Below are 25,178 nucleotides of genomic sequence, written 5' to 3' on the forward strand. Positions count from 1 at the left end.
GAAACATCATACAACTCTTGATCTCAGGGTTGTGAGTTCAAGCCCCACATCAGACACAGAACTTACATTAAAACACATTCACATGGGAGGTCTGGGTGGCTCAGCGGTTGAGCGCCTGCCTTCAGCCCAGGACCTGATCCTGGAGACCTGAGATCAAGTCCCACATCAGGCTCCCTGCGTGGAGCCTGCTTCTCCCTCTGCCTGTGTCTCTACCTCTCTCTCTCTCTCTGTCTCTCATGAATAAATAGATCTTTAAAAAAAAAAAAACCACATTCACAGACACAACATATATTAAAATGTCTTTAAAGAGAAATACAAAGTAAGTTTATGTATTGATTGGTTGTTGAAAATGTGACCAGAGGCTTGTAGGAACCTAACCCTGTTTTCTCTAGGAGCAATGGTTCTGTATTTGCAGCAAATTATGATATAACTACTGTGAATGAGAATGGACTAGTTTGGCCTCATTCTGAAGTTGCTGGTCAGATTCTTCCCACTGCTCCCTACAGATAGGAAATAGGTGAGTTTAGATAGTCTTTTTAAAAAAAATTTAAATTCAATTAATTAACATATAGTGTGTTATTGGCTTCAGTCATAGTAGATAGTCATTTGTAAATTAACCCTAATCAAATGACTTTTCATTCATATCTTCCTATTATGAAAATCTGGTCTGAAGCTACCCCACTCAGCATGCAGTAATTCCATGGAAATCTAGTATCTCGTAGCTGTGTGAGGTAGCCATGAGGTTTTTTTTACTACAGGTAGGTCAGACATGAGAGTCTAAGATGTTCCCAATAAAAGTTGCCCAGGGACCAGTTATATTTGGCTTCCCAGATTCTAGAAATTTGGAGTCATTACATGCTTGATGAGTGAATGACATTGGTAGTTATTTTCACAATAAAAAGAGAATTACCATTGAGATTTTGAAAAACATTCCCAGCATTAAAAATATAGCTTTTTTTGTGAAGTGCCCCTCTTCTCTTGTGTTTTGCCTCCGTTTTTTTGAGCACTCACATTGTGCCAAGCACTTTACTGACACTATATTGTCTGACCTTCACTGCACTGTGAAGTGCAGGTATCCTTTCCCCCATTTTACAAGGAGAAAAAAGAGGCTCTAGAAGGTTAAGTAACTGATAATTAGCTATTAAATGGTAGAGCCAGCATCCAAACTTGGGCTTAATTCAAAAGCCTTTAAACATTGTTAAAGTTTTCCGGTTTGTAGAACCTGATTTCTACCTTTATGATCAACCCATGAATGAAAAGTCTTAAAAATACTGAAGGAACTGGAACTCTACTACAAATAGCTATTTCATATTGCATTTTATATCTCGTTTTTATTTTTGAACTATTAAATCCTCAGTAGCCTTTCTTTTAAAGAAATGGATGGATTTTACTTTTTACATCAGGATTTTTATGAATTCAACATACTGAGAACATACTGCTTTTGATATATGGAATAGAGACACCATGGGATGATTTCAACTATGTACCATAAGCAGCTTCAAAAGTGGTTATGCAAATAACCAGTTCTTTACTGTGTACATTTGAATATTAGCTTTAGCAGAGATGGTGACTGTTGAGCATGTGGTTGTCTTGTCTGATACAACCTGGCAAGTGTCAGAAAAACAGATATGGCCTTGATTCCACTACTGATTGTTGTGAACTTGAGGGTAAGTATGTTTCAACTGAATCTCTTTTTACATCTGTCAAATGAGGGTTCCCTCCCTATCAATAATCTCTGATTCCATAATGCCTTCATGTGACACACATGCAACAAACTGTCTCCAATCTGTTGGATCGTTCTCTGGTGGAACATATATAATTGAGTAATTTAAAGTGTTAAACAAAAGCTAGATCCATAAACACTGTGACCAAGTCCATCAAAATCTGTTCTTCCCTACGTCCACGGAAACTTGTAGCTGGTATGTGGTTATCTGTCTGGAACATTGCTTGTTCCTGTCTGCAGTTCGGTGTAGTTAAATGACTAAATTCTCACCAATGGAATAATCAGATTTGATGTGTCTTAGTTCTGGGTTAGTGCCTTAACCATCATTATTTTTCCACATATTTTCTTCCTATCAATTAGAACCCACGTCAACTCAACTTCACCCATACAGGTGGTGACAATGCCCTAGGATGGCAGATCATCGGGATGAAAAACATGAATGACTTCATGGAACAGGGCTGGCTGCTGACTGGAAGTCTCCACAGATTGTAATCACAGAATGTTATACCTCTTCTCGTTAATCTTCCTCATTGTTATCGGGTGTCTGTTGCAGCAATATGGCCTTACATAACCACTACATACACTGAATGTGAAATTTTTCTAAGGGAAATAAGAAATATTTGAATTGGATACTCAGATGCTTTGTATTTCCAGATTTATTAACAAATCTGTAACTTGCTTACAGACATGAAGAAAAGAATGTTTATCTCACTTGTTCACAAAATTCAGTATATTTGAGTGTTTTTAGTTTACTTATTTTTAATGTAACCAGTCCTGCTTCTAGACATTCTGAATTGGTTCAGCAGGATTGGAGTTGCAAAAGAAAGGACCCAGCCACATGAAGACCTAGCAGAGGATATTCCAGGAAGAAGGAACAGGACTGGAAAATCCCTAAGGCATGAATGGATTGGTAAGTTTGAGGAACAGAAGGGAAGGCAGTGAGGTGGTGGCTCAGTGAGTGAGAGAGCATGGCATGAGATGAATCAGAGGGGCAGGCAGGAGCCTGCCTCATCACAGATTATGATTTTGTGAGCCAAGGAGTCTGAATTTCTAAATGCACTGGGATACCTTTCGAGATCTTAAAATAAGAAAGCAAAAATTTGAGTTTTACTTTTAAAAGATGACGGGCAGATGACTCCCCTAGAATGTGAAACTCTTGATCTTAGGGTCATGAGTTCAAGCTCCACGTTGGATATAGAGCATACTTAAGTAAAAAGAAAAGAGGACTCTGCTGTATGGAGAATGGTTCCCAGGTAAAGAGATTGGTGTCTAGACTAGAGGTGATGCTAGTTTGAACTGGTGACAATGGCAGAAGAGAAGTGGCAGAGTAGGGATATATTTTAAGGGTAGGATCAAAGAGTGTAATGATGGATTGTATGTTGGGAGAGAAGGAAAGGAATTTTTAATTGGAATGGTTGTGTCGATGATGGTGTCATTTACTGTGATGGGAGAAGACTGGATTAGAAATGGGCAAAAAATCAAGAATTCTGTTAGGGTTAAACATGAATATTTCTTATTCTTCTCTCAAAACACATAAATCAAAATAAGTAATGCCCCATAGTATAGCCAGATCTTTTTAATGTTTCTCATCTGGATGCTCTGAGCACTTATGGGCAGGACAATTCTGTGCTGGATCTGAGTCTTGTACATTTTATCCTAGGAAATGAATTACTGGCAGATTCCTTCTTCCCCACTGTGACAATCCAAAATGTACTTATTCTAATTCTATTCTATTCTATTCTATTCTATTCTATTCTATTCTATTCTATTCTATTCTATTCTTTTAGTTAAATTCTAAGCCCAGTGTGGGGCTGGAACTCACAACCCTGAGATTAAGAGTCCTATGCTATACTGATGAAGCCAACCAGGCGCACCACAAAATGCACACATTTTGAAATGCATTTGCAGGGTACTTCTATTCTAGGTTGTACCTGTAGTGTACCTTTGCTAGTGCAAAGGATCTTTGTTCTTATATGTGTCTTCTCAAGCAACGAATACTAAAAGTACCACTTATGCCATAAATTCTGTAATCTTTTTACATTAATTTTTTTACATTATCCATATGGGCACTTTGCTCAGGACAGTTCATTCTCCAGGCCAATTCATTCTATTATTCTCATTCTTATTTATCTGTCTTATGCCAACACAATTAATTGTTCATTTTTACTAACAAGAAATTTAAAGTATTAGAAAAGGAACCATGTAAAAATCATAATCTAGTAACATCTGTTAGATTTTTTAAAAGTATAATCTGGAAAAAATGAAGACTGTTGGAAATGGTTAAATGTAGATAAATATAAAAGACTTCTTAAAATATTAATTTTTTAAATTGATTAAAAACAAAAAATGTTTTGTTGGGTTTATAAAATGTATAAGTAAATATATATATGACAGTAGTACAAAGGATTAGAAGAGGGGTAAATGAAATTATGCTGTTGTAAAATTCTTACATTATAGACGAAGTGGTGTAATAAATCATGTTAGACTGGTTCAAAGTAAGGATAATATATTTGAATCCTAGGAGCAACCTCTGAAAATAGAAGTATAACCAAAAAGGCAAAAGAAGAGACTGAATGCTACAAACTAAGAAATCCAAATGAAGGTAGGAGAGGAATAAGAAAGGCCCAAAGTAGAGATGGAACAAAGAAAATAAGGAGCAAGATGGAAAGTTTAAAGGCAAATATATCAATATTTATAGTGAATATCAATGGGCTAGCCACTCTAACTGAAAGAGATTGTTGAGGTAGATAAAAAGTAAGACCCCATGCAGATGCTTGTATATGAGAGGCATACTTTAAATATAAAGACACAAATGGGTTAAAAGGACAGAAAAAGATGTACCATGTAAAGGATAAACATAAGAAAAGTAGTGTGGCTATATTAATATCACTAATTAATAAAGCAAGAAAAGGACATTTCATAATGACAAAAGGAACAGTTCATCAAAATGTAACAATCCTAAATGTATATGTACCTAATAACAGAGCTTCAAAATGTATGAAGCAGAAACTGACAGAGTGAAATGAGCAAATCCACAATTACAGCTGGAGATTTTACCATTCATCATTCAGCAATTGATAAAATTGACCAAAAGCAAATCACAAAAATATAACAACTATATAACAAAAAACTAGTATACTATAGAACTGAAAAATCACGGTTGATCAACATAATCAATTTTTTTAATGTTTCAAGTTTTTATTTAAATTCTAGTTAGTTAACATATAGTGTAATATTAGTTTCAGAAGTAGAATTTAGTGATACATATACACCCAGTGCTCATCACTCACTTAATGCACATCACTCAGCCCATCCCCACCTCCAGCTTCCCTCCTGCAACCCTTAGTTTGTTCTCTATAGTTAAAAGTCTGTTTTATGGTTTGTCTCCTTCTCTCTCTTTTTTCTCCTTATATTCACGTTTTGTTCTTAAATTCCACATATGAATGAAACCATATGGTATTTATCTGACTTGCTTTGCTTAGCATACTAAACTCTAGCTCCATCCACATCATTGCAAATGGCAAGATTTCATCCTTTTCTATGTCTGAGTAATATTTCATTGTTTATTTTTTATACCACTTCTTCTTTATCCATTCATCAGTAGATGGACATTTGGGCTCTTTCCACAATTTGGCTACTGTTGATAATGCTGCTGTAAACATTGGGGTGCAGGTGCCCCTTGGAATCAGTATTTTTGTATATCCTTTGGGTAAATCCCTAGTCGTGCAGTTGTGGAGTCATAGGGTAGCTCTATGTTTAACTTCTTGAGGAACCTCCACACTGTTTTCCGGAGTGACTGCACCAGTTTGCGTTCCCACCCACAGTGCAAGAGCTCTCCTTCCATATCCTTGCCAACCTCTGCTCTTTCCTGTGTTGTTAATTTTAGCCATTCTGGGTGTGAGGTGATATCTCATTGTACTTTTGATTTGCGTCTCCCTGATGGTGAGCGATGTTGAGCATCTTTTCATGTGTCTGTTGGCCCTCCGTATGTCTTCTTTGGAGAAATGTCTGTTCATGTCTTCTGCCCATTTCTTACCTGGGCTATTTGTTTTTTTGGGGTATTGAGTTTGATAGGTTCTTTATAGAATTTGGATACTAACCCTCTATCAGACATGTCATCTGCAGATATCTTCTATCATTTCAAAGATTGCCTTTTAGTTTTGTTAATTATTTCCTTCATTGTGCAGAAGCTTTTTATCTTGATGAATGCAGTTCCAGTAGTTCATTTTTGTTTTGTTTCCCTTGCCTCCGGAGATGTTATCTACTAAGAAGTTGCTATGGCCAATATCAAAGAGGTTGCTGTCTGTGGTCTCTATGGTTTTGATGGATTCTTGTCTCACATTTAGGTCTTTCATCCATTTTGAGTGTTTCTTTTTTTAAGATTTTATTTGTTTATTCATGAGAGAGGCAGAGAGAGAGAGAGAGGCAGAGTGAGAGAGGCAGAGGGAGAAGCAGGGAGCTTCTTCATGCAGGGAGCCTGATGTAGGACTCGATCCCAGGACTCTGTGATGATGCCCTGAGCTGAAGGCAGACTCTCAACCGCTGAACCACCCAGGCGTCCCATCATTTTGAGTTTATGTTTGTGTATGGTGTAAGAAAGTGGTCCGGTGTCATTCTTCTGCATGTTGCTGTCTAGGTTTACCAACACCATTTGTTGACGAGACTGTTTTTCCATTGGATATTTTTCTCCTGCTTTGTTGAAATTAGCTGACCATATAGTTGTGGGTCCATTTCTGAGTTTTCTGTTCTATTCCATTGATCTATGTGTCTGTTTTTGTGCCAGCACCATACTGTCTTGATGACTACAGCTTTGTAATATTGCTTGAAGTCCAGAATTGTGATGCCTCCAGGCTTACTTTTCTTTTTCAAGGTTGCTTTGGCTATTCAGAGTTTGTTGTGGTTCCATACAAATTTTAGGCTTGTTGTAGTTCTGTGAAAAAGGGAGGGATTGCATTGAATCTGTAGATTTCTTTGGGTAGTACAGACATTTTAATGATATTTGTTCTTCCAAGCCATGAGCATGGTATGTCTTTCCATTTCTTTGTGTTATCTTTAACTTCTTTCTTTTTTTTTTTTTATAAAGATTTTTTATTTATTTATTCATGAGAAACAGAGAGACAGAGAGGTAGAGACACAGGCAGAGGGAGAAGCAGGCTCCATGCAGGGAGCCCGACGTGGGACTCGACCCTGGGTCTCCAGAATCATGGCCCGGGCTGAAGGTGGCACTAAGCCACTGTGCCACCCAGGTTGCCCATCTTTAACTTCTTTCATAAGTGTTCTATAGTTGTCAGAATACGAATCTTTTACCTCTTTGGTTAAGTTTATTCCTAGATATCTTATGGTTCTCAGTGCAACTGTAAATGGGATTGATTCCTTGATTTCTCTTTCTGTTGCTCATTTTTGGTGTATATAAATGCAACAGATTTCTGTACATTGATTTTGTATCCTGCAACTTTACTGAATTTGCATATCAGTTCTAGCAATTTTTTGGTGGTCCTTTGGGTTTTCTAGATAGAATATCATGTTGTCTGTGAATAGTGAAAATTTGACTTCTTTCTTGCCTGTTTGAATGCCTTTTATTTCCTTTGTTGCCTGATTGCTGAGGCTAAGACTTCCAGTGCTATGTTGAATAACAATGGTGAGAATGGACATTCTTGTCTTTTTCCTGACTATAGAGGAAAAGCCCTCCTTTTTTTCCATTGAGAATGATATTAGCTGTGGTCTTTTGTATATGGCCTTTATGATATTGAGGTATATTCCCTCTGTCCCTACTATGTTGAGAGTTTTTATTAAGAATGGATGCTGTATAGTTTGTCAAGTGCTTTTTCTGCATCTATTGAGAGGTTCATATTTTCTTACCCTTTACTTAATGTGGTGTACCATGTTGGTAGATTTTTGAATACTGAACCACCCTTTTAGTCTAGTAATAAATCCCACTTGATCATGCTGTTGTACTGTTGTACTGTGTACTGTTGGATTTAATTTGCCAGTATTTTTTGAGAAGTTTTGCATTCATGTTCATCAGGGATAGTGGTTTGAAATTCTCTTTTTTAGTGGGGTCTTTGTCTCTTTTGGAATCAAGGTAATGGTGGCCTCATAGAATGAGTTTGGATATTTTCTTGCCATTTCTATTTTTTGGAAGAATTTCAGAAGAATAGATATTAACTCTTCTTTAAATGTTTGGTAGAGGGACTCCTGGGTGGCTCAGCAGTTGAGCATCTGCCTTTTGCTCAGGGTGTGATCCTGGGATTTGGGATCGAGTCCCGCATCGGGCTCCCCACAGGGAGCCTGCTTTTCCTTCTGCTGAAGTCTCTGCTTCTCTCTCTCTGTGTCTCTCATGAATAAATAAATAAATCTTTAAAAAAATATTTGATAGAATTCCCCTGGGAAGCCATCTGATCCTGGACTTTTGTTTGTTGAGAGATTTTTGATTACTGATTCAATTTCTTTGCTGGTTATGGGTCTGTTCAAATCTTCTATTCCTCTTCTTTCAGTTTTGGTAGTTTATATGTTTCTAGGGATTTATTCCCTTCTTCCAGATTGCTTGATTTGTTGGCATATAATTTTTCATAATATTCTTATAAATTTTTGTATTTCTCTCGTGTTGGTTGTGTTCTCTCCTCTTTCATTTTTGGTTTTATTTACTTAGGTCTTTTTTTCTTTTTGATAAGTCTGCTAGAGGTTTATCAATTTTATTAAGTCTTTCAAAGAACCAGCTCCTATTTTCATTGATCTGTTTTGTTGTTGTTGTCATTGTTGTTTCTCTATCATTTATTTCTGCTCTAATCTTTATTATCTCCATTATTCTGCTGACTTTAGGCTTTATTTGCTGTTCCTTTTCTAGCTCGAGGTAGGCCTGTATTGCTATATACTTCCTTCTTATGACTGCTTTTGGTGCATCTCAAAAGTTTTGGAGTGTTGTGTTTTTATTTTCATTTGTTTCCATGTGTTCTTTAACTTCTTCAATTTTCTGGTTCACCCATTCACTCTTAGTACATTGTTCTTTAACCCCCATGTATTTGTGGTCTTTCTAGATTTTTCCTTATGGTTGACTTCAAGTTTCAGTGTTGTGGTCTGAAAATATGCATGGTATGATTTTAGTCTTTTTTTTAAAGTCTTTTTTTTTTAATTTTTATTGATTTATGACAGTCACACGGAGAGAGAGAGAGAGGCATAGACACAGGCAGAGGGAGAAGCAGGCTCCATGCACTGGGAGCCCGACGTGGGATTCGATCCCGGGTTTCCAGGATCGCGCCCTGGGCCAAAGGCAGGCGCTAAACCAATGCGCCACCCAGGGATCCCCTGATTTTAGTCTTTTTGTATTTGTTGAGGCCTGATTTGTGACCTAGTATGTGATCTATTCTGGAAAATGTTCCATGTGCCCTAAAAAAGAATGTATTCTACTGCTTTAGGATGAAATGTTCTGAATATATCTGTTAAGTCCATCCGGTCCAGTGTGTCATTCAAAGCCATTGTTTGCTTGTTGATTTTCTGCTTAGATGATCTGTCCATTGTTGTAAGAGAGGTGGTTAAAGTCCCCTACTCTTATTGTATTGTTATCAATGAGTTTTTTATGTTTTTTAAATTAATTTATTTATATATTTGGGTGCTCCCTAGTTGGGGGCATAAATATTTATAATTGTTAGATCTTCTTGTTGGATAGATCCCTTTATTATGATATAGTGCCCTTCTTAGCTCTTGATACAGTCTTTGGTTTAAAATCTAGTTTGTCTGATATAAGTATGGCTACTTTTATCAGCTTTCTTTTGATGTCCATTATCATGATAAATGGTTCTCTATCCCCCCACTTTCAGTCTGCAGGTCTTTAGGTCTAAAATGAGTTTCTTGTAGGCAGCTCATAGATGGGTGGTTTTTAAAAAAATTTTTGATTTTTAAAAATTTTTTGGTTTTTTTTTAATCCATTTTGATACTCTATGTCTTTTGATTGGATCATTTATCCACTTATATTCAGAGTGATTATTGATAACAATCAATGTTTATAAAACATTACATTCAACACCTGTAGAATACACATTCTATAACTGGTACAATATACACATTCTATAGGATACTAGGTGGGATTTTGATTGGGTTTGCACTGAATCTGTACATAAGTTTGGGAGGAACTGACACCTTGACAGTATTTATTATTCCTATTCATAAACATGGAATATGTCTCCAATGTATTTAGTCCTTGTTTTTTTTTTCATCAGAGCTTTATAGTTTCATTTAGATCTTGTATATATTTTGGGGGATCCCTGGCGCAGTGGTTTGGTGCCTGCCTTTGGCCCAGGGCGCGATCCTGGAGACCCGGGATTGAGTCCCACGTCGGGCTCCCGGTGCATGGAGCCTGCTTCTCCCTCTGCCTGTGTCTCTGCCTCTCTCTCTCTCTCTGTATGACTATCATAAATTAAAAAAAAAAATCTTGTATATATTTTGTTAGATTTATACCTAAGTATTCCATTTGTCCTAATGTTAAGTAAGAAAATAATTGACTTTTGCATATTAACCTTGTATCCTGCAAGTTTATTATAGTCACTTATTAGTTCCCGGGATTTTTTTGGTTGATTCTTTTGGATTTTCTTCATAAAACAATCATGTCATCTGTGAACAAAGACAGTTTTATTTCTTCCTTTTCTTAATGCATTAGCTGGAACTTCAGTATCAAGTTGAATGGGGTAGTGAGGGGGACAGTTTTGTCTTGTACCTGGTCTTAGTGGGAAGACCCTATTCTGTTCCACTAGTCAATGTGTCTGTTTTTATGCCAGTTCCATACTACTTTTATTAGTATAGCTTTGTAGTAAGGTTGGAAATCTGGAATTGTTATACCTTGGACTTTGTTGAGGCAAGTCCCCTCTATTCTCAATCTGCTTTATGAGTTTTTAATCATGAAAATATGTTAATATATTGTCAAATGCTCTTTTTTGTACCTATGGAAATGATTATGGGATTTTTTCTTTCATTTTATATATGTGATACATTATACTTATTGATTTGTGTATCTTGGACCATCCTTGCATCCCAGGGATAAATCCCACTCGGTTGTGGTATATAATCCTTTTAATATGTTCTTGACTTTGATTTGGTACTATTTTGTTGAAAAATTTGACATCTATATTCATCAGGAATATTGGTATGCACTTTTTTGTGGTATCTTTATCTGGTTTTGGTATCAATGTAATGCTAGAATGAGTTTGGAAGTATTCCCTCTTCCTTGATATTTTGGAAGAGTTCAAGGAGCATTGGTGTTATTTCTTCAAATGTTTTGTAGAATTCTCCAGTGAAATCATCTGGTCCTGGAATTTTCTGATTACAGATCCAACTTCTTTACTACTGGTCTGTTTGGGTTTTCAATTTCTTCTTGATTCAATCTTGGTCAGTTGTATGTTTGTAAAAATATATCAATTTCTTCTAGGTTATGTAATTTGTTCACATGTAATTGTTCATTGTAGTCTCTAGTCTCTTACAATCCTTTGTATTTTTGTAGTACTGGTTGTAATTTCTAATGTTGAGTCTCTTTCTTTTTTTCTTAGTCTAGCTAAAGGTTTGTCAATTTTATCTATCTTTTCAAAATATCAGCTCTTAGTTTCATTGATCCTTTTTATTGTTTTTCTAGTCTCTATTCCATTTATTTCTACTCTGGTCTTTAGTATTTCCTTCCTTCTGTTAACTTTGAACTTAATTTGTTCCTTTTATAGTTCCTTTGAGATGTAAAGTTATGTTGAAATCTTTCTAATTTCTTGATATAGGTGTTTATTGCTCTGAAATTTTAGAACTATTTTTACTGTGCCCCATATTTGATATGTTGTATTTCTAATTTCATTTATTTAGTTATAGTTTGTTTTTTTACTGTGCCCCATATTTGATATGTTGTATTTCTAATTTCATTTATTTAGTTATAGTTTATTTATTTATTTAATAAATAAATTATTTAATAAATAAATTTATTTATTTATTTATTTATATTTTAACGTTTTTTTTTAGTAGGCTTCATACCCAATGTGGGGCTTGAACTCAACTACTCTGGGATCAAGAGTCACATGCTTGACCAACAGGGAGAGCCAGGTACCCCTTACTTCCCTTTTGATTCCTTCTTTGATTCATTGGCTACTTAAAAGTGTGTTGTTTCATTTGTACTTATTTGTAGATCTCAGTTTTCTTAATTTCTTCTTTTATACCATTGTGGTCAGTAAAGAGTTGCTATGGTTTCAATCTTCTTAAATTTGTTAAGAAATGTTTTGTGTCCTATCTATTCTGGAAAATATTCCATGTCCACTTGAGAAGAATGTGCAGTCTTCTGCTGTTGGATGTAATGTTATGTATAGGTCTGTTAGATCCATTTGTTTTAATGTGTGGATCAATTCTAACATTTCCTTGGTGATTTTGTCTGCTTAATCCATCCATTGATGAAAGTGGGGTATTGAAGTCCCTTACCATTATTGTAACATTGTATATTTCTCTCTTAAGGCCTCTTAGTATTTGCTCAATATATTTTGGTGCTTGGGTATTGGGAATGTATATATTTGTGATTGTTATATCTTCTTGATATGTATTGACTCCTTTATCATTATATAATGACTTCCTTTGTTTTTTGTTACCCATTTTGGCTGGAAGTCTATTTTGTCAAATGTAAGTAAGATTTTGCCCACCTTCTTTTGGTTTACATTTTTTGGGAATATCATCTTTAATCCTTTCATTTTGAGTCTATGTGTGGTTTTAGAATTAAAATGAATCTCCATTTGACAGCATATAGTTGAATCTTTTTTTTTTTTTTTTCTTTTTTAAATCCAGGTAGCCATTTGGTTCCTTTTATTGGTGAGTTCAATCCACTTACATTTAGGGGATTATTGATTGGCAAGGATTTACTATTGCCATTTTATCTTTGTGATCTGGTTATGTCTCCATTATTTTCTCCCCCTTGTTTCTCCCTTTCTTAAACTTGTGCCTTTCTATGGTAATTTGTTCAGGCTCCCCTTTTTTTGTTTTGTGTTTCTGCTCTAGAATTTTGCTTTGTGGTTATCATGAAGTTTACTTAAAACTTACATATACAATAACCCTTTTTTGGCTGATAGCAATTTATCTTTATTTGCCTTTTTCATCCTTTAACTCTTTCCCTTTTATTTTTGATGCCGCAAATTATCTTTTTTATGCTGTGGTTATTTATTTATTTATTTATTTATTTATTTATTTATTTATTTATTTAAAGAGACACAGAGAGACAGGCAGAGACATAGGCAGAGGGAAAGGCTCCCTGCAGGGATCCTGATGTGGGACTTTATCCCAGGACTCCAGGATTACATCCTGAGCCAAAGGCCGACACTCAACCACTGAGCCACCCAGACATCCCTATGCTGTGATTTTATTACCAAGTTATAGTAGTGATATTTTTAATGCTATTTTCTTTTTACATTTGTGTTGTAATTGTTTTTTTTTAAGATTTTATTTATTTATTATGAGAGACAGAGAGAGAGAGAGAGAGAGAGAGAGAGAGAGAGGCAGAGATATAGGCAGAGGGAGAAACAGGCTCCATGCAGGGAGCCCAACGTGGGACTTGATCCTGGGACTCCAGGATCACGCCCTGAGCCAGAGGCCAGACGCTTAACCGCTGAGCCACCCAGGTGTCCTGTGTTATAATTGTTTAATATGTTATTCTAAAAAGGGACTGGGACTGGCTTTCTATCATCTTAATCAGCATTTTATGTACCTTTTTTTCATTTTAGCTTGAAGAGCACCTTTCGTTTCTTTAAAACAAGTCTAGTCATTGTGAGCCCCTTCAGCTTTTGTCTGGGAAAATCTTTATGTCTCCTTCAGATATGAAGGATAACTTACCAGATAGAGTATTCTTGGCTGGAAATTTTATTTTTCGGTACTTTGAATATATCATTCTACCCCCACTTGGCCTCTAGAGTTTCTGCTGAGAAATCTGCTGATTGCTCAATGGTTCCTTTGTAGGACTTCTTTTAAAATTCTGACTTCTTTTAAAATGGACTTTTTATGGACTTTTAACAATTTTAACTTAATGTGTCTTAGAGGTCTTTTTGTGGTGAGTAAGCTGTCCTATTAGCTTCGTGGGCTTGTATATCTAGTTCTGTCCCTAGGTTTGGAAAGTTTTCAGCTATTATTTCTCTCAATATGCTCTCTGCTCCCTTTTCCCTCTTTTCTCCTTCTGATACCTATTAATCTTTTGTTGGCTTTTTCTAATAGAGTTTGAAAGATTTCCTAGGGTTTCTTCATTAAAAAAAAAAAATCTTGGGCAGCTCGGGTGGCTCAGTGGTTTAGCGCCGCCTGCAGCCTAGGGTGTGATCCTGGAGACCCGAGATCAGAGTCCCACATCAGGCTCCTTGCATGGAGCCTGCTTCTCCCTCTGCCTGTGTCTCTGCCTCTCTCTGTGTATCTCTAATGAATAAATAAATAAAATTAAAAAAAAAAAAAAAGGGATCCCTGGGTGGCGCAGCGGTTTAGCGCCTGCCTTTGGCCCAGGGCGCGATCCTGGAGACCCGGGATCGAATCCCACGTCAGGCTCCCGGTGCATGGAGCCTGCTTCTCCCTCTGACTATGTCTCTGCCTCTCTCTCTCTCTCACTGTGTGCCTATCATAAATAAATAAAAAAAAATTAAAAAAAAAATAAAAAAAAATAAAATAAAAATAAAAAAAAATCTTTCTCCTCTTCCACCCAAAACATTTCTGTATTCCTATCTTTGAGCTCACTTATTCTCTCGTCCAATTGATCTACTCTATTTCCAATGCTTTGTAATGCATTCTTCATCTCATGTATTGAGTTCTTTAGCTCCAGAATTTGTTTTTAGAATTTAAATCTCTTTGATAAAGTACTCCTTCTGTACATTACTTTTATTCCTGAGATCATTGTACTTCCTTCTGAATTTTCTTGAATGTTATTGAATTTCTTGATAACAGCTATTTTAAATTCTTTATCACATAACAGTATTCTATGTCTTTGGGTTCAGTTGCTGAAAAACTGTCATTTTCTTTCTTTCTAAAATATAATTAATTAATTAATTAATTAATTAATGAGAGAGGGGTGGGTAGGGAGAGGCAGAGACATAGGCAGAAGGAGAAGCAGGCTCCATGCTGGGAACCCCATGTGGGACTCAATCCCAGAACTCTGGGATCATGTCCTGAGACAAAGGCAGACACTAAACTGCTGAGCCACCTAGGCATCCCAAACTGTTTTCTTTTTGTGATACATTATTTCTGTGATTTTTCATGGTGTTTGATGAAAAGCGCCTCTGCTGCCACATTTGAAGTAGCAAACACAATTCATATTTAGGTAAGGCTTTGTTTACTTTGACCTTACAGTTCAATAGGTTGGCAATTAGAGCCTTCCTTTTGTTTTCCAGAAGGTGGCATGATAACACAAGTTTTCAGTTTCTTTTACCAGCGCTGACTTGTTGCTGAGGTTGGGAGCAGCAAAATCAAAACAACAACCTCCCAAATCCTAAAAGGGTAGCAGAGGAGTCAAGGGAGTTAGGTGTGTGTTCGATGCTTGGGGCTTTGTGTATGCCCACAGCCCCATAGGGAGACCTTCCAGTAATGGGGATTTTCAGAAGTTCACAGGCAGTCCTCTTGCCATAATCCCAGGGCAGATAGCAGGAAATGTATTCCTTCGTCCTCTTTGCCTTCTTCTTTTTCCCTACCCCTTCCCACCTCAGTCCTTGTAATTTCTCTTCAGAGCAACAAGTTTCTCCAGTAGCATATAGCCATTTACCACATTCATCCTCCACATCTACTGCCAGAAAGGTCTGCTGGCCTGGCTGCTTACTGCTCCCTTGGATCCTTAGCCTCCTCTGAGGTACACAGGTTGATGGATCTCCTCTGGCTGTCGCCTTTTTGTGAGTGAAGGCCCTTTTTGGGGGATTATGGATGTGTGATTAATTGTAAATAGAAGGGGGGAAAAAGAAAGACACATGCTGCTATGATTGTTGACATCATCTCTCCTGATTTGCTAAGATTTTGATTTTTATATGTATGTTCATAATATTGTTCTGTAGGTTTTTTTTTTTCTTTCTATAATGTCTATATCTTTGGTGTGGTATTTGGGTAATGCTAAGTTCATAGTGTAAATTAGGAAGTATTCCCTCTACTTCTATCCTCTGAAAGATTGTAAAGAATTGGTATAATTTCTTCCATAATGTTTCTTAGAATTCAGTCAGCTGGGCCTATTGCTTTCTGTTTTGGAAGGTTATTGATTGACTCAATTTCTTTAATTCATATAAGTCTATTTAACTGTCTACCTATTTATTTAAAGATTTTACTCATTTATTCATGAGAGACAGAGAGGCAGAGACCTAGGGAGGGGGAGAAGCAGGCTCCTCCCAGGGACCCCAATGTGGGACTCGATCCCTGGACTGGGATCACGCCCTGAGCCGAAGGCTGACAGACGCTCAGTTGCTGAGCCACCCAGGTATCCCTATCGATTTCTTGTAGGAGTCTTGGAATATTGTGTCTTTCATGAAATTGGTCCATACATAAAGTCTATCAAAGTTGTTGATAATATTTCTAATGTTCTTGGGATTTATAGTGATATCTCCTCTTTCATTTCTGATATTAGTAATTTGTGTTCTCTTTTTTTTTTCTTAGCCAGGCTAGAAGCTTACCAATTTCATTGATCTTTTCAAAGTACCAAATTTTGGCTTCATTGATTTTCTCTATTGATTTCCTGTTTTTAATTTCATTGATTTGTGCTCTAATTCTTATTTCTTCTGCTTACTTTGGATTTAATTTTCTCTTTTCTAGTTTTCTAAAGTAGAAACTTAGATTATTGGTTTTTAGATATTTCTTTTCTAATATACATTCAATGCTATAAATTTCCTTCTAAGCACTCTTGTTGCATCCCACAAATTTGATAAGCTGTTTTTCATTTAGCTCAAAATATTTTAAAATTTTCTCTTGGGATTTCTTCTTAACCCATGTGTTATTAAAAGTGTTTAATCTCCATGTATTTTAGGATTTTTCGTTTACCTTTTATTTCTAGTTTAGATACATTGTGGTTCAAGAATGGACTTGTATGATTTCTATTTTTAAAATTTGTTGTGTTTTAGGGCCCAGTATGTTGCCTATCTGGGTGAATGTTCCATGTGACCTTGAAAAGAATTTGTATCCTACTCCTGTTGGATAAAGCAGTCCATGTATGTCCACTATATTCAGCTGATTTGTTGTTTAGTTCAATTATATCCTTGCTGATTTTTAGCCTGCTGGAACTGTCCATTTTATAGTTGGATTCATCTGTTTCTTTTTGCATCACATAATTTGATGCTCTGTTAGATTGTTAAAGATTGTTATATTTTCTTGGAGGATTGACCCAAATCAACCCCTTTGTCATTATGTAATGTCCTTTATCCCTGATAACTTTTCATGCTTTGAAATCTGTTCCTTTTGAAAATTAGATAGCTGTTCATGTTTTCTTTTTTTTTAATTTTATTTTTATTTATTCAGAGACAGAGAAAGAGAGAGAGAGAGAGAGAGAGAGAGAGGCAGAGACACAGGCAGAGGGAGAAGCAGGCATCATATAGAGAGCCTGACGTGGGACTCGATCCAGGGTCTCCAGGATCATGCCCTGGGCTGCAGGCTGCGCTAAACTGCTGCGCCACAGGGGCTGCCCCTCATGTTTTCTCTTAAGATGGTATATTTTTCTCTATCCATTTGCTCTTAATCTATATGTGTCTTTATATTTAAGGTGGGTTTCTTGAACAGTTTTTTGATCCATCTCTTTTAATTGGTATATTTAGACCAATGATATTCAGAGTGACTATTGATATAGTTGTATTAATATATATCAAATTTTTTACTGTTTCCTATTTGTTGCACTTGTTCTTTTTTCCTATTTCTGTCTTCCATTCTTTCTCTGGTTTTGTGTTTTAATTGAGCATTTTCTCTGAGTCCTTTTTTTCTCCTTCCTTACATATTGGTTATACTTCTTTTATTTTTTAAAATATTTATTTATTTATCATAGACAGAGAGAGAGAGAGAGAGAGGCAGAGACACAGGAGGAGGGAGAAGCAGGCTCCATGCCAGAGCCTGACGTGGGACTCGATCCTAGGACTCCAGGATCGTGCCCTGGGCCAAAGGCAGGCGCCAAACCGCTGAGCCACCCAGGGATCCCCTGGTTATACTTCTTTTAAGAACTTTTTTTTAAAACGTGGGTGCCCCAGAATTTGCAATACACATTTGCAGCTAATTCAAGTCAACTTTCAAATAACACTTCACAGGTAGTACAAGGACCTTATAATAACAAAATAATCCTCCCTCCAGTCCCTTTTATCATTGCTGTCATTCATTGCACTTATGTATGTTTATATATGGCATACATAACCAAACACATTGTTCGAATTCTGAACAAACTGTTATCTGTTAGATCCGTTAAAAGTTTTTTTACTTCTTCTTCATTGCTCTTCCTTACTTAATGTAGGTCTGAGTTTCTGACTTGTATAATTTTCCTTCTCTCTAAAAAGAAAATTTTAACACTTCTTGCAAGGCAGGTCTACTGGCAACACATTCCATTAATTTGTGTTTGTCTGAAAAAGTAGTTCTCCTTCACTTTTGAAGGATAGTTTTGCAGAGTAGAATTCTAGGTTGGTGACTTTTTCAACACAAAATAGTTCATTTTCTTCTTAACATGGTTTCTGAGCAGTTGAATGTGATCTTTACCTTTGTTCCTCTGTAGGTGAGATGTTTTCCCCCTTCTTTTAGGATTTTATCTTTGATTTTCTGTAACTTGAAAATGATATACCTAAGGTATAGTTTTTCTGGCAATTATCTTTTTTGGTATTCTGAATTTCCTGAATCTGGGATTTGCTATCTGGCACTAATTTGGGGGAAAATCTTAGTTATTATTGTTTTAAATTTCTCTTCCTTCTTTTGGTATTCTAATACCTTTTGCAGTTGTCCCACAGCCATAGGATATTGTTATTTTTAAGTCTTTGTTCTCTTTGCTTTTGAGCATTCTATTGATATACCCTCTGGCTCAGGGATTTTTTTAAAATTCAATTAGCCAACATACAGTACATCATTAGTTTCAGATGTAGTGTTCAATAAATTATCAGTTTCCTCAGCTGTGTCCAGTCTAATAAGCTGATCAAAGACATTCTTCATTTCTGTTAGTGTTTAATTCTAGAATTTTTCTTTCCTAGGATTTTTCTCTTTTATTGCCTACATTTTCTTGCATGCTTCATGCATCCATTAGAGCCCTTACCATATTAATTATAATTTAAAATTCCTAGTCTGATAATTCTAATACCCCTTCCATGTCTGGTTCTGATGGATGCTCTGTCTCTTCAAATTGTGTATTTTTTGCCTTTTAGTATGGCTTGTAATTTTTTGATAGCTGGACATGATGTACTGGACAAAAGAAACAGCTATAAATAGGCCTTTAGTAATGTGTAGAGGGACAAGTGTTCTATAGTCATATGATCAGATCTCAGTGAGCCTGTATACAAGACTGTCAAACACTTAACAAGTGTTTCTCAGTGACTTCCTCCTTGCCTAGGTGGGACAAGATGGCTAGAGAAGGTTAGAGTTGGGTATGTCCCTTCCTCCATAATAATAGGTTTTTTAAAAAAATTTAAATTCAAATTGCCAACATATAACAGCCAGAGCACATCTCATCATGTGCCCTCCTAGGTTCTAGTTAACTAGTTTCTTTGTAGGGCAGGCTTTCTTAAAAAAGAATACTCTGATACATTTCAAAATTGTTCCATCCACCCTTCTCCCAACACATACACCCCAAATGTTGGAAGCACAATGGGTTCTCCTCTTATATTTACTGTGGGAACCTATTCCTGAAGGTAAATCTTACAATGTTTATGAAACCCCACTATGACTGGGTTCCTTGGAGCTTAATTCTCATATTTGTCCATGCTGAGCCTCTGGCAATTTGCCAATCACAATTCAGGTCTTCCTACTGTGTTGGTTGTACCTGTGTTGGTTTCTGCTTTCAAGCCTAAGGTCTTCAAATAAATGTGGAACCAGAAACAAACTCTACAGTGCACTTGGAATACTCACCGAGAAAGATTAAATGCTGAGTTTTTATATATTCCTAAGGATTGAAATCATACACAGAAGATGTTCCCTGCCTATAAAAGAATTATAACAGGTAAAAAAAAAACTCCAAATATTTAAAAATCAATTATAATCACTAAAACACTGATAAAGCTTAATTAGGATAAAAATTAATACTTATAAAACTACTATGAAGGTTAAAAGACAAAAGTAGGTAAAAAGGGATACACAAAAAGATATAAAATTTGACATCAGAAAACAATATGGTGGGAAGAGAGTAAAAATATATAGCTTAAGAATGTGTTCAAGGGTGCCTGGGAGGCTCAGTAAGTGTCTGCCTTTGGCTTGGGTCATGATCTCAGGGTCCTGGGATAGAGCCCCTTGCTGGGCTCCCTGTTCAGCAGGAGTCTGCTGCTCCCCTCTGTACCTCCTCCTGCTTGTGCTGTCTCTCACAAATCTTTCTTAGAAAATTACTTAAAAAAATGCATTCAAACTTGTTATATGTAAACCTCATAGTAACCACAAAAGCCTAGTAGTTAAAAGAGAGAGGAATCTCAGTATACCACATGCACACAAAATCATCAAATCACAAATGAACAAAAAAGAAAGGGATAATTACAAAACAGAAAACAATTCAAAAAATGACCATAGGGAGATTATATATATAATTATATATATAAATATAAAAACAATTACTTTTAATGTAAATGGACTAATTTCCTCAATCAAGACACAGTGACTAAATGGATTAAAAGAACAAGACCCCAGGGATCCCTGGGTGGCGCAGCGGTTTGGCGCCTGCCTTTGGCCCAGGGCGCGATCCTGGAGACCAGGGATCGAATCCCACATCAGGCTCCCGGTGCATGGAGCCTGCTTCTCCCTCCGCCTGTGTCTCTGCCTCTCTCTCTCTCTGTGACTATCATAAATAAATAATTAAAAAAAAAAAAAAAAAAAAAAAAAAGAACAAGACCTACAAGAAACTCACTTCGGATATAAGAACGCAGACTGAAAGTGAAGGGATGGAAAAAGCTATTCCATGCAAATGGTAACCAAAGGAAAGCCAGGGTAGCTACATTTACTATATTAGACAAGATAGGCTTTAAGACAAAGACTAGTAAGAAACAAAGAATATTACATAACAATAAATGGGCCAATCCAATAGGAGGATAGAACATTTGTAAATATTTGTAAATATGCAGCCAATATAGGTACACTTAAATATATAAATCAAATATTAACATTTAAAGGGAGCGATTTACAAATAGTACATTAGGGGACTTTAGTATTCCACTTTCATCAAGGGATAGATTATCTAAACAAAATAAGGAAACACTGGCCTTAAGTGACACTTTAGACTTGATGGACTTAATAGAGATAGATATACAGTGCTTGCTTTGGGAGCACATACACTAAAATTGGAAAGATACAGAGAAGATTAGCATTGCCCCTGTGCAGGATGACGTGCAAATTCGTGAAGCATTCCATATTTTTGAACACCATTAAATTCAGTCATCTTTGATATTTTGCCAGCTTTCAATAATAAAATATCCATAGCTTTTGAGCAAAAGAAGCCAGACACAGAAGAGTATAGTGCCTAATTCCATTTAGATGAGGTTCTGTAATAGGGAAACTAGACTATGGTGATAGAAATTAGATGGGTGATTGCTTGCAGGAGAGAAGGGGGGAAATTGGGTACAAATAGGCATAAAGTAACTTTCTAGGCTAATGGTAATTGATTCAGGTAGTAGTGACACAATGTATTTGTTTAAAACTCCCCCAACTATGCCCTTAAAATGTGTGCATTTTATTATATGTAAAAATATCTCAAACAAAATAAAACGAAAGTAGAGATATACTGAACATTTTATCCAAACCAAGAGAATATACATCCTTCTTAAGTGCTCATGGAACATTCTCCAGGATGGATCATATGTCAGGCTAGACAACAGGTCTTAATAAATTTAAGAAGACTGAAGTCATATTGAGCATCTTTTTCAACTACAATAGTATGAAACTAAAAATCAATTACAAAAAGATAACTGGGAAAATCATAAATATGTGGATATTAGACAACATGCTACTGAACAACCAAAGGGTCAAAGAAGAAATCGAGAAAACAAAAATACTTTGAGATGGATGGAAATGGAAATACAACAGAACAAATCTATGCATTACAGCAAAACCAGCTGTAAGATGGAAGTTCATCGGGATAATCAACTATGTTAAGAAACAAGAAGGGGCGCCTAGATGGCTCATTGGTTGAGTGTCTGTTTTTAGCTCAGTTGTGATCCTGGGGTCCTGGGATCAAGTCCCGCACCAGGCTCCCCACGGGGAACCAGCACTTTTCCCTCTGCCTCTGTCTTTCTTATGAATAAATAAAATCTTTAAAAAAAAAGAAGAACCTCAAATACGCAGCCCAACATTACCACCTCCAAAAAAAAAAAAAAATGAAGCCCCAAGTTAGAAAGAAGGAAATAACTAAGATCAGAGTAGAAATAAATGAAACAGAGACTAAAAAGACCGTAGAAAAGATAAAAGATCAATGAAACTAAGAGCAGTTTCTAGGACAAGATAAAATTGACAAACCTTCAGCTAAACTCACCAAAGAACAAGAACCACTCTCCCAAGAAATGAAAGATGTTACAATTGATAACACAAGGATCATAAGATACTCTGAACAATTATATGCCAACAAATTGGACAACCTAGAAGAAATGGATAAATTCCTTGAAACAAAGCAAGACTGAGTCAGGAAGAAATAGAAAATCTAAATAGATCATTTACGACTAAGGATATTGAATCAGTAATCAAATACCTCCCCAAAAATAAAAAATCCAAGACCAGACAGCTTCCCTGGTGAACTCTGCCAAACATTTAAAGAATTAATACTTCTCAAACTCTTCCAAAAAAATAGGAGGGAATACTCTCAAACCATTTTTATGAGGCCAGCATTACCCTGATACCAAAACCATACAAGGCCACCACAGGAAAATAATTACAGGCCAATATCCTTGATGAAAATATATGCAAAAATCCTTAACAAAATATTACCAAATTGAATTCAAGAATACATTAAAAGGATCCCACACCACGATCAAATGCAAAGATAGTTCAACATTTACAAGTCAAACATGATAAGACCACACTAACAAAATTAAGGATAAAAATCATATCAATAAATACAGAAAAAATATTTGACAAAATTCAACCATCCTTTTACAATAAAAACTCTCAACAAAGTGAGTATAGGGGAATGTACTTCAATATAATATAGGCCATATATGACAACCCCATAGCTAATATCCTATGCAATACTGAATTCTGGAAGACTTTCCTCTAAAATCAGGAACAAGGCAAGGATGTCCACTCTCATCACTTCTATTCAACACAGTATTAGAAGTCCTCATTATAACAATTAGGCACAAAAAAATAAAAGCATCCAAACCAGAAGAAAGAAGTAAAATGACTATCTGCAAATGACATATATTTATATATAAAGTCCTAAAGACTTCATCCAAAAACTGTTACAACTAATATATTCAGTAAAACCACAGGAGACAAAAATCAATATAAAAAAATCTGTTGCACTTCTATAAACTAATAACAGACCATCAGAAAGGGAACTTAAACCTATCCTATTTACAGCTACATCAGAAAGAATATTTAGAAGTAAATTGAACCAGGAAGGTCAAAAACTGAAAATTATGATATTGATGAAAGAGATTGAAGACACAAATACACGGAATATATTGCATGTTCATGGAGTAGAAGAATTAATATTGTCAAAGTGCCCATACTACCCAAAGCAATCTACAGTTTAAATGCTATCACTATTCAAATTCCAATGACATTTTTAAAAATTTAAATTCAATTAACATATAGTGTATTAGTTTCAGAGGCAGAGTTCATTGATTCATGGTTTCGTACAACACACAGTGCTCATGACATTAAGTGCCCTCCTTAATGCCCATCACCCAATTACCCCATCCCCCCATGCCCCTCCCTTCCAGCAACCTGCAGTTTGTTTCCTATGGTTAAGTGTCTCTTATAGTTTGTTGCCCTCTCTTATTATATCTTGTTTTATTTTTCCTTCCCTTCCTCTAAGCTCCTCTGTTCTGTTTCTTAAATTCCACATATGAGTGAGATCATTACTGTCTTTTTCTGATTGACTTACTTCACTTATAATACCCTCTAGTTCCATCCAACCAAATTCCAATGACATTTTTCACAGAAGTAGAATAATCTTAGAATTTGTATGGAACCACAAAAGACCCTGAATAACAAAGCAATCTTGAGAAAGAAAAAAGCTGGGGCAGCCCAGGTGGCTCAGTGGTTTAGTGCCGCCTTTGGCCCAGGGCGTGATCCTGGAGACCCGGGATTGAGTCCCATGTCAGGCTCCCTGCATGGAGCCTGCTTCTCCCTCTGCCTGTGTCTCTGCTTCTCTCTCTCTGTCTTTCATGAATAAATAAATAAAATCTTAAAAAAAAAAAAAAAAAAAAGAAAAAACGGGAGGCATCACAATCCCTGACTTTAAGCTATGTTACAAAGCTATAGTAATCAAAACAGTATGGTATTTTTTTAAAAATATTTTTTTTCTTTATTTATTTATGATAGTCACACACAGAGAGAGAGAGAGAGGCAGAGACACAGGCAGAGGGAGAAGCAGGTTCCATGCACCGGGAGCCCGATGTGGGATTCGATCCCGGGTCTCCAGGATCACGCCCTGGGCCAAAGGCAGGCGCCAAACCGCTGCGCCACCCAGGGATCCCAAAACAGTATGGTATTAACGGGATACAGTAGAGCAACCAGAAATAAATACATGCATATATACGGTCAATTAATTTACACCAAAGGAGCCAAGAACATACAATGAGGGAAGGACAGTCTCTTAAATGATGTTGAGAAAATTGAACCACTATGTTATACCATACACAAAACTAACTCAAAATGGATAAAATCTTGAATGTAAAACCTGAAATCAATGTAAAACTCCTAGAAGGAAAAAAAAGGCAGTTCAGCTCCCTGACATCAGTTTTAGCATTGAATTTTCAGATTTGACCCTCAAATCAAAGGCAGCAAAAGCAAAAGTAAATGGGACTACATCAAACTAAAAAGCTTCTGCACAGCAAAGGAAATCAACAAAATGAAATCAACAAAATAAAAGGCAACCTACTGAATGGGAGAAAATATTTGCAAATCATATATATGATAAAGGGTTAATATCCAAAATATAAAAGGAATCCTACAACTCAAGAGCAAATAAATAAAACAATATGATTAAAAAAGGAGCAGAGGATCTGTATAGACATTTTTCCAAAGAAGACATACATAAGGCCAACAGACACATTAAAAAGTGCTCAATATCACTATCAGGGAAATGCATATCAGAACCATAATGAAGGACGCCTGGGTGGCTTAGCGTTTGTGTGTTTGTCTTTGG

At 36.2% G+C, this 25,178-nt stretch overlaps 1 non-coding gene across 1 annotated transcript; it reads left to right on the top strand.

Annotated features, from left to right (window-relative positions):
- The first annotated feature begins 21,123 nt into the window (after positions 1–21,123).
- On the top strand, positions 21,124–21,229 carry LOC112926331 (U6 spliceosomal RNA). The gene has a single exon (XR_003236318.1). It is a non-coding gene; the product is annotated as a U6 spliceosomal RNA (small nuclear RNA).
- Positions 21,230–25,178: the final 3,949 nt, after the last annotated feature.

This window comes from Vulpes vulpes, chromosome 3 (genome assembly GCF_048418805.1).
Source record: "Vulpes vulpes isolate BD-2025 chromosome 3, VulVul3, whole genome shotgun sequence".
NCBI lineage: Eukaryota > Metazoa > Chordata > Mammalia > Carnivora > Canidae > Vulpes > Vulpes vulpes.